The sequence below is a fragment of the Cucumis melo genome, chromosome 4 (genome assembly GCF_025177605.1).
Source record: "Cucumis melo cultivar AY chromosome 4, USDA_Cmelo_AY_1.0, whole genome shotgun sequence".
Lineage (NCBI taxonomy): Eukaryota > Viridiplantae > Streptophyta > Magnoliopsida > Cucurbitales > Cucurbitaceae > Cucumis > Cucumis melo.
In genome coordinates this window covers 3,708,208-3,719,100 of record NC_066860.1, presented here as the reverse complement: position 1 = coordinate 3,719,100, position 10,893 = coordinate 3,708,208, and the positions used below count along the sequence as shown (strand labels likewise).

The 10,893-nt window shown below is 28.5% G+C and overlaps 1 pseudogene; it reads right to left on the bottom strand.

Moving 5' to 3' along the window:
* Positions 1 to 4,296: 4,296 nt before the first annotated feature.
* Positions 4,297 to 10,524, bottom strand: LOC103504020 (fructokinase-like 1, chloroplastic; annotated as a pseudogene).
* Positions 10,525 to 10,893: the final 369 nt, after the last annotated feature.

The window sequence follows — 10,893 nt, the reverse complement described above, 5'->3', positions numbered from 1 at the left end:
AGTCGTACCCATTCCATGTGGGACAGTTAAATGTTGATCTGTTCAATGAAAGTCGTGTACTCGATACATGACTAGCATGGAAGTCGTCTACTCGCATACGACTTTCTTTGAAAAACCAAATTTACCCTATTTTTGACAATAGTTTGTCCAATTACCCTATATTTATCATTTCTTCTCAACCTACTATATTTTTATCAATAATTTTGGAAAAAGACTGTATTTCCATTTTCTATCTACATGTGGTATGATATTTACTAGAAACATACAAAATGTATTTTTCTCCTAAATAATAGTTGAGTTAGAACATGTGGGATAAAAAATGATGGAGTTTCTATACATAAATAAATACACAAATAAGGAAAAAACTATCGTATATCAATACTATCTAAAATGAGTCATCACCAGAAATAACATCCTTTTTCTTTTTACTTTCCTTTAATAATTTATTTTAAAATTATATCAAGTAATTTTCTACTAAAATTATTAGACTTTGAATCAATAATATATATATATATATATATCCATTTTATTAGTTTAAATTTTAGTTTATCTTTAATTTGATTATAATAATCCTCCTTTAATTATTTAAAAAATCAAATTAAATATTTGTGATTAAAGATTTAATAATTTTTTTTTGTAAATAGCTAATTTTAGTCACATTTTTATATGTTATTTCACCTCTCTCTCTCTTTTTTTTTTTATAATTTCTTAAACTTCTTTATTTTTTTTCCAACATTTTTTTCCTTCTTTGAAAGTTTAATTTCATATCACCTCTAATTTTTTTACACACAACTTAAAGTTTAATTTATATTTTTAATTAAAGTTTGAAATAAAAAGATAATGGTTTTATCCAAATCAATTAAAAAAATCAGAGTAAATATCAATTTACACCCGAACTTTGTATCAATTTAAACCATAAACTTTCAAAGTGTATTCAATCAAACCCGGAAATTACACAAATATATTCATTTAAACCTTCCGTTTTCATAAGTTTATCCAAATAAAACATAATGAAGGGTTTAAATTGATCCAATATAATCATGTAAAATTTTGGGTTTAAGTCGACACACAAAATCTAAATTAAGGGTTCAGGCTTGGGTCAGATTTAAGAAAAATTATGAACAAATTGAAAGTATTTGGTTGGAAAAAGAAATGAATCATATGTTCAATACGCAAGAATGAATCAACCCAAAAAAATCCGGATTTGATCTGATTGAGTTGTTTTTTTTTTTTTTTTTTTCATCTCTTCATCATCTAGAGAAATTGTGCAAAATGACATAATTGAGTTAGGTTGGCCAAACGGATTGTCCTCATTGAGAAAAACTATGAAAGAGATTGTTGTCACAAAATTTTGAAAAATAAAAATAGTTTTGATTTAGTTTGAAATTTAAAGATAGAATGGTAATAACAATAATAATAATAATAATAATAATAATAAAAAAAAAAAACAATTATCACGATTTTTTAAAAAGGAAAATCTTGGTTTAAATCAAAATTTAAAATTAAGAAATAATCAAACCATCCAAATGAGAAAAAAAAATATTTTTTCTTTAAAAAAATCAAACCTCTAACAAATATTTTAAATAAAGGGATTTTTTTTAAAAAAAAATCACATTTTATTTGTACTAAAGTATATTTCACCTTAACTAAAATGAATTTGAAAAAATCTCATTTTATCTTTACTAAAGAATATTTCACCTTAACTAAAATGAATTTTAAAAAAAATCATATTTTATCTCTAACTAATATCTACTTTTTTCTAATGGAAAAAAAATACTTTTTAAAAAATCACAATTTATCTCTAATTAATATCAAATTCACTTTAAATAGATATTTTTAATAAAAAAAGGTCACATTTTATCCCTAACTAATATCTTTTAAATAAATGTATATCAACTTAGTGAATGTATTTTGCAAAATTTACAAAGAAGAATTAAAATAAATTGACCAATCTAGATTTAACCTAAATTTAAGGTATACGAAAAGAGGAAGAAACATTTGTTTTCTCCTTTTGTCCCTTTTAATGATTTTTTATCGGATTATATAGATGGTAATTTTACATTAATATCATTAAAGATAATAAAATATATTTTTGGAACATTTTAAAAAAATAGTAAAATATTAAAAGTATAGCAAACTATTTAAGATTTTTTTTTCTTAGCATAGTTTCAATATTTTGCTATCGGTAGTTGTAAAAAGTAATAACATATATTTTTATCAAAATCTAAAATGAATTTTGAGGGAAAAAAACTAATTAAAAAATTTTATACTCATCACAATAATGGAATATGGTCCAACTTTCTTGATTTGTTATTTACATAATTAGTAGAAAGTAATTAGTTTTGAAATGGTTGGGTTAAGATATTCCAAAATTCCTTAAATTAAGGTTGGTTTGGATCTTGCAAACAACATGTTCAACTTTATTTAAGGAGAGTAGAATGCCTAGTAAAGGGTGTGTGCTTTTGAACAATAAAGAATTGAAGAAAATTCTAGATAATCTCTTTCAATATGCACATCAAGATTTAAAAGTGTCGTAACAATATATTGGAAGTAAGAGATTAATTTATGGGCGGATGAAAGCATGAAGCTGAAGTAGTACGTGAACATGGGGATCCTTCTCATGTTATGATTTTATTGTTTTCTGATTTAATGTATCAATTTATGAATGGTTAGTTTGAATCGAACTGAGTTAACAAAGTTGACTTTGTTACTCAAAGTTGACTTTGTTACTCAAAGTTGACTTTGTTACTCAAAGTTGACTTTGTTACTCAAAGTTGACTGTGTTACCCTACTTGCTGAATGCCATTAATTTAGGGGTTCGAAAGGAGCATCTACGTGAAGGAAGATGGTCGTTCTTGATGGAGCAAATTATGGATAACTGTAATGCCATTGCCGAGTGTGTTTAAATTGATAAACATGTGTATGTCTCCAAAGGAAGCCTGCGGGATACATTGGAAGTCCATGTGAAGGTAATGACATCTCGACTACACACACATCTCGGTTCATGAAACTCTCTTAGAATATAATGTAAAGGTCCTCGATATTGCAAATGACATCACTAAGATGAAACTTATGAATTATTTGGGTCACTCAAAACCTAGGGTGACTCAAAACGAAAGTCTATTTTTGCAATAGACAGCCTTTTTCAAAAGGGACCTATTAATGAAGAATCACTAGCTGAGTCTAAATCAGAGAGGCCTCCACGGAAAGATTATGATAGAAAGGCCCATTCTCAAGATCTGAAAAAGGCAACCAAAGCACTAGATGTCATGAATGTGAAAGTTCCTTTCATTTTAAAGAAAAGCAAGAATTCGATCGAGCTCTCATCAGCATATTGTCTTAAAAGGAGATTGTGACAGAAGATGATCTAGAGAAACAAAGGAATATGAATCATCCAAAAACAATCCAGACTCATCCTCAAGCAACGCGACTGACTCTAATGATACGATGAAGAAATAAGAAGCTGACAGAAGCTGATATCCATAACTACACTAAAAGCCGAGTTGGAAGAAACCCGTTATGAGTTTGAAGCACTATGAAAGAATGTGAAAGTTTCCAAAAAATTAGATTAATAAAAGCCATAAAAAATCAGATCATGCACGACCAAGAATTGATTTTTGGATCGAGGAAGCTCTGCTCAATTTCTCAAAGGTTCTGTATTTTAAAAAAAAGCATTGAGTTTAATTGTTAATTTTCTCTCTGTCTCTCTATTGTGTGCTATGCTTATTCTTCATGCTTCAAAACTATGAGATAGATAAAGACCAAGATACAGAAAAAAGGCAAAAGTTCAAAAGATTTTTCCTTCACATTTTTAAGTAAATGAATGGATAATAGGATTGTGGTAGGTGAATTAGCGTCAATTCAGATGTAGTTCTTCTTTTTATAGTAAATTAGGTTAGTTTTTACACAGACAAGCTTTACTGTCAATAGTGGAAAAAGAATTATTCATTCCCATTCGTTATTCTTGGCATTATTATCCCCCCTTGATTCATAATGTAACCATTTGGAAAGGGAAGGTAAATTGTCATTGTTCCATGATCCTCTCTCTCTCTCTCTCTCTAAGTGTTCATTTTATACACTTCCAACTCTAATGCCTAGTTAAAGTCCAGCAATCTTTCCTATATATACATCATCAAAACTGCTAACTTTTTATACTAAGAATAATGGTAGATACCAAAGAGGGAAGAATTACCATACATTCAATGGATTGTTCTATAACAGCTCAAATTATATAACTTCAAACCCAATAAACTTACTTCTTTTGAAACTAATATGCTACAAGAGAGACATTGTATCCTACCACATTGATGGTACAGAAACCTGCTCTTTCAGATTAGGTGTTGTACTTTCAGTAGGAAACCCTCTCACTGCACCAATTGTCCATTGAGAAATAATCCTGGTTGCGATTGCGAATCGAAGCTTACCTTTTCAAAACATCTTGATTTTCAAGCATCTCTAGAAAAGTAGTTAGCTTTCTCATGATCCAACCACACCAACATCACCAGAACCCGTTCTATCACGGGTGAAGGATGTGATGAGTACAACTTTTGTACCGATTGCCACACCATGAAATGAAGGAAAATAGTAATGAATCCGCAATGTTCCATCCGTACGTCATGAACAATAACTTGAGGCGATCATGCCACAAGGATGATATCTTCTCCAACGTGTAATGATAATGGTCTCATCGATTCTTGCTTTGTTCAATAGTTTGAGCATAGTATTGAGGCATGTAGTTTCTTTTCTTTTCATAGTATTAATCTTCATATCTAGCAGAAACTCCAATTATTCTTGTCTTGAAACCTCAACAATGTCAGCTTTTATTCCTGGCTTTCTTAATGTATTCTCGAGTTTCGTAGGGTGATTTCCACAACGTCAATGGCAAATTTAAATCAAAGAAGATAAGCCCACCAAAACTTCTTGGACAACTGGATTGCCTTGAAGATCCCTGTCTTTGATGAAGCATACACAATTTCTCTTGTCAACAAATCTTTAAACTCAAACAATGAAATAAAAAGTCTGAATGAACATTGGGTAACTCAATAACTCTCTTCGAGCATCACAAGGTTGACTTCAGAGCTAAGCTCAGCTAAGTAGAGAATCTTTGGCCGGTTCCTTCACCGTTTCCATCCTCAACTTTCCATCTTCAAATTTGATAAAAAAAAAAAAAAAAAGTGATTCTATTAACCTAATCCAACTCAACTAATTAAATGTTTCATGATTTGAGTTTGGTTGGATTCATTTAAAAATAATTGTGCTAGATGAGAAAATTTAATGTTGCTAATTATTATTGTTGAATCCATGAATAATGCAATTTAAAGTTTCATATTTATCTTTTCCAAACAAAATATTATACAGCATTGATATCTCTCTTTTTTAGCTATCACCTCAGTGGGGGAAAGCATAATAATAAATAATTAATATGATAATATATGCATTAGTGTTTGACCCTCTAACATAATAACTCTAATTCTTTAATTTCAAAACCATATTTATTATTGAAATTCGAACTCGAGAAACTATATTATTTCTTCTACTACGCTTACATCCTCCCTCTAATTAATAAGTCCAAACTAAAATCCTAGCACGTTACACACAAAACTTCTTAACTTAGAAGTTAAACATAACAGAAGCTCGTCGTTAGAATTATAGGCTCTTAACAGAGAAAAAAAACTATAATATATATAACCTCTTTGTCATGGGCCTCAACTACAAAAACATTATTTTAGTTATTTATGTTTAGCATCAGTAGATAATAGATTTGATCTCTAACTTTAAAAGAGATAATAGAGTAAATAATAATTAATGTTAATCATAGTTACTTTTGATATTATTATGTTTTATTTATTATATAGTACTTGAATTACAATTTCAAATCATAAAAATCAAGATGTACATAATTTGGGATGCATTAATTATTATGTCACTCTACCAACAAACTAATGAGTTTGACATGCCAAACACTTCTTACTTTCTTGACCTTTTCTCATGGGATATTAAAATTATGTTAAATAAACTTTATGTTTAGTTTGATCTGATTTTTACTATATATGAATTAAATTTGTAAAAGTTCAGTGTTTTTTAAACCAAAATTTACTTTAGAAGTAAACTTATAGTTTTCTAGCTTCGATGAAATTATATGTTTTGAACTTGTTTACATTTGTGATTGCATATACTTTTACTTCTGTGTATAATAATAAGATGAGGTATAATCGTTTTTTTAATTCTTGAATTCATTATATATTCACAATTCCATCCATGATGATCAGATAAACAAGATTATGAAGCTTTTTTTTTTTTCTTTTGGATGATGAAGGGTTAATTCTAAGCATTCATTTCTCTCCTTCTTCCTCTCTATGTTCATTTATATTATTGCATTATGATTGAGAAAAGTTTATTCCATTAAACATGGTTACAAGATAGCTCAATGTGAAGTTTATGAGCGGGGCTCGGATCTAGGATTTTATGTAGGAGTAGAAGTTCACACAGATATTATGTTAAGTGCATCGATGTAATATCCAAATCATAGAATATTGTTAAGGTGAACATAACTAGTTAGCATACAGATATAGACATACCTAAAATTTTATATTAAGGGGCACAACTTTATATGAATTTAAAATTTTAACTCATTAACTTCTAAATTTATGTCTTATGAGATTTTTATATTCTATATTGAAAGTTTACATATATCTATAAGATATATCCATGAGACTTACTAAAGTAAAAGGTGAAAATTTAAATATTTTTTGTTATAATTTTAAAAACTAGAGATTAAACCGATCGAAAAAATTTTAGATGTGAGAACTTCATATATTTTAGTTTTAAAAACTAAAAATCAAACATATCTAAAATTACAAAAAAAAATTGTATATAAACTTAAAAATATGTGTAACGTGCTTAATTTTAAACTCGATTTAAAGGTCTATCACTTAATTAACCAATAAAGTAAGCAACAATCTTGGTTATATATAATAAGATTCACATTTTTTATATTTTATAAAAAGCACATTATGCGCATGTATAACGACACAAGGCGAGGGGGGCACATGTCCACTTGCTCCAAGGTCCACTCCTGTTCATGAGGCTCCCTAGTCAATAAGACATCTAACTAGAGATATGTAGGATAAAAAAATTGTGATACAAGCTCTCACTCTGCCCGTCAAAAGGCTCTAGAAGTTGAGCTTCATATTATTTGAGATTGTAAACTCATTTATATTTAGGAGAGTTGTTGATGCCCAATAATGGATACGTGTAATTGAGATATAGAACTCGTTTTTTACGAAAAGACATTGCGTAAAAATCCCTTTATGTGAAACACATGACTTATCCCTATATCATATTAGATTACCAAATCTTTTTTAAATCTCTTATCACGGGTATACTTTGAATCAAACAATCTTCATGTAATGTCTAAAAAGGTAATAACTTACCTTTGTAAAGATTCCTCACGAACTTGGAGCTTGAGAAATGTCTTTGAAAAATATAATGAAGAGCAAAGAACTTCCCCTTTTATAGTAAGGAGAAAGTTAGAAATGGATAAGGAAAAGGTTTTCGGTTGAAGGCTTTTTACCGGCAGTTTAAAAGCTTCCCGATAAAGCCATGAATCTCTTTTTAAAAAATATACTTTTAATGAGAGAAAATATATCAATAAAATTCTTAAAGATAAATCGTAATATCTTTTTTTCTTTCTGTCTTTGAATAAAAAGAAACTAAATACATAATAAAAAAAAAAAAGTAAAATTTTCAATTTCAATTACATATGAGATATAAAATTTTCATTTGTAACCAAAGTTCTACATGAAATCCAATCCATTAAAATTGGAAATTCTAAAATTTAAATCAATATTAGAAAACTGTAAAAGAAAAAAAAAAAAAAAAAAGCAAAAATTGGACAGGTCCAAACGGTCCAGTATCCAAGGCCCAAACTTAAGAAAACTATTTGGGCCGATATAAATCCAAATGTGATCCACCGGTTCCGAAGATTTCCCCCCTCTCTTTCTCTTCGGCGACGTCGTTTTGAATATTCTGTCCGTGTCCTCGTCATAAGTTTTAAATTTCTTCGATGTCGACGCAATCCAACCATAAAATATTTGAATTCGTGTGGTCTGAATTTTTCAAAACATTTATTTTAATTTATGTGCTCATAAAAGAATTTGATTTATTATTTTTATATATTCAATTAAAATTAACCTAAATTTTAATTTGCACAAAGAAAATTTTATTTTCAAAATACTGAAGCACTTTTTAGAAGTGATTAGGAAAACAAATTATTTAAAAGAATAATGAAAATAAATAAAACTAAAATATACGTAAGTAAAGAAATTATAAATTTAAGAGTTAGTATAAATTTGTGTCAGTTGAGTTTGGATTATTTTAAGTAAATCTATTAATCAAATCAATTCATAAAATGTTCATTTAACCGTGTCCTGGAAAGTCCAAGGAACTGCCGGTGGAGTCAATTGGTTGTCACTTTCATAATATGTTATTGTCAAATTGGTAAATTGACCGGAAATAAGTGTGAATTGACCTTTGAGGGCCTCAACGTCTTTCAATTTCCTATTTCCTATGCCCAAATTTCTACGTGGTTTCAACAACAAAACAACAAAAAGAAACCCCTAATTGACTAAATTACCCCCAACAACCTATTTTTGTTCATACCCATAAATCAATATATTAATATCCATCTCTCCTATTTCTTTGTAATTTACCCCTAACAAATAATATTTGACTTATTATAACTTTTATTCCATCCATTTTCATATATACCGGATTTTATATCATTTTCACATTTTAAAATCGTTTCATCCTTGATTTCACATGAATTCTAACACACTTCCGTTTTTTATAATCTTACATTCCTTAATTAGCTTTTAAAGAATTGAGTTGGTCATTATAATTCATAGCTATTATAATATGTGAAATATAATAGTTTGTTTACGATGTTCATACTATTTTAATCGTAGGTTATAATTTGGAGTGGAGTGTTTGAGCCACTAATTAAGTAGAATATTACTAATTCAAATTTCTATGTATTAAAGTGTTAACTATTTTCTATATATCATCTTTTTTTTCTTTTTGTTGCAATGTTTACTATATATTTTTTATAGCCTCATTAAAATAGTTTTCACTCCAAATAAAATTTATTATAATCCACAGACTATAATATCTACTTACTATAATGAACATTTTCTAAATCTACTTATTCATTCCACTCGTAATTGGCTTGATCTTATAATTTCGACTTTTTCAAATTTTATGTAATATGTTATAAATAATATATAAATCGTCGAAGTGTATTAAAAGATTAACTAAGTACGCATCGACTAAACTAATTTGAATTATATTCAAATTGATATTTAATTCATTTGATTTAACAACTAAGTTTGTATTAACGACTCAACAAGAACTTAGTTCAATTGACACATGTACGTATTTGAAGATAGAGGTCTCGGGTTCAAATTCTCCCACCTCTAATTTGACTAAGAAAATGGGAAAAAATGTTTGGACCAACAATGTTGGTATGTTATTTAAACTAATATTTAGGGAGAGAAAAAATTGTCAACCCTCATGTTATTTCTTGGATCCTCCACTGAAATTTTGTTTTGATTTATGCTAACAAAAGTTGTTATTAATATTATCATCACAATAAACAGAAATCATATATGTATTATAGATTTTAGCTCAACCAATTCACGTTGTCTCCTTAAAACAAATTTACTCACTCTAGTGCTTTAGTTTTTAGAATATAAGCCCACTTATTCATCTTTACAAAATTTGAATTTTCGTAATTCAGTTGTTAAAAATTTTACTAAGAATTTTTTTTTTTGAAAAAATTATAACACCCCAACTAGAAGATCAACAAACTAAACTTCGTTGGATCTATCGAACTTCAAGATTGTGGATAATTGAACTTTTTGAAGAAGACAAAGGATTATATAAAATGATGTGTCCTCTAACCAAATAGAAAATGACCTTATTTATAGACTTATTTGTGATAATTTGAAAAGTCATGTCTTTTTCTATAATTTAGTTATTAGTTTTCATGAAGTGATGCATCCACTCATAATGCATCCATTGCGAACAATATTTCTCCAATGGAAAACTTGCATTAAGGTAAATAGTATGAACTTTGAACTTTCCATAGTGAACATCAATCAAGTTTACTTGGTTAATCAATAAACATTATATCTTGAACTGTCAATCGTTCTAGAGTAAACTAAAACAATAAATATCACACAACTTCTCATTATAACAAAGTTTTTTATCATGATTGTGTTCATTTTGGCCTTGAACACCAACTGGTCTCATGAGTGTTCTAGAGAATTCACCTTAAAATTCTCACAGAAACGGCCCATTCACACTCACATATAGGTGATTCCTGTGCAAAACATCGCATATGCTCTTTTTTATTAATAATTACCACTTACAGAAATCACTGAAAGCATAATGCTTGTCCTGAAACGACACTAGCACTACTTCATCAGTTATAGAATGAGTGAAAGATTTCATTGCAGTGTTCATTATGTTATCTAAAGATCGGTTTTTCCGTTGAATCTAGATCTTGAGATTCTTCAACCAACTAGGTTGAGTTGCCTCTTTGAGTGACTTCATATTATGGGCTTTAATTCCTATATTCTTTTTTATGAACTTTCAATCAACTCCCTAGTTAGGCATTTAGTAAGTGGATCTGCAATATTATCTTTTGACCTCACAAAATCAATTATGATAATTCGACTAGAGAATAATTGTCTGATTTTATTATGTCTATGTCGTATAAAATCCAAGAAAGTGCTAGGCAATGGTTGTCACTTTCTTAATATGTTAATGTGAAATTGGTAAATTGACCGGAAATAAGTGTGAATTGACCTTTGAAGACCTCAACGTCTTTCG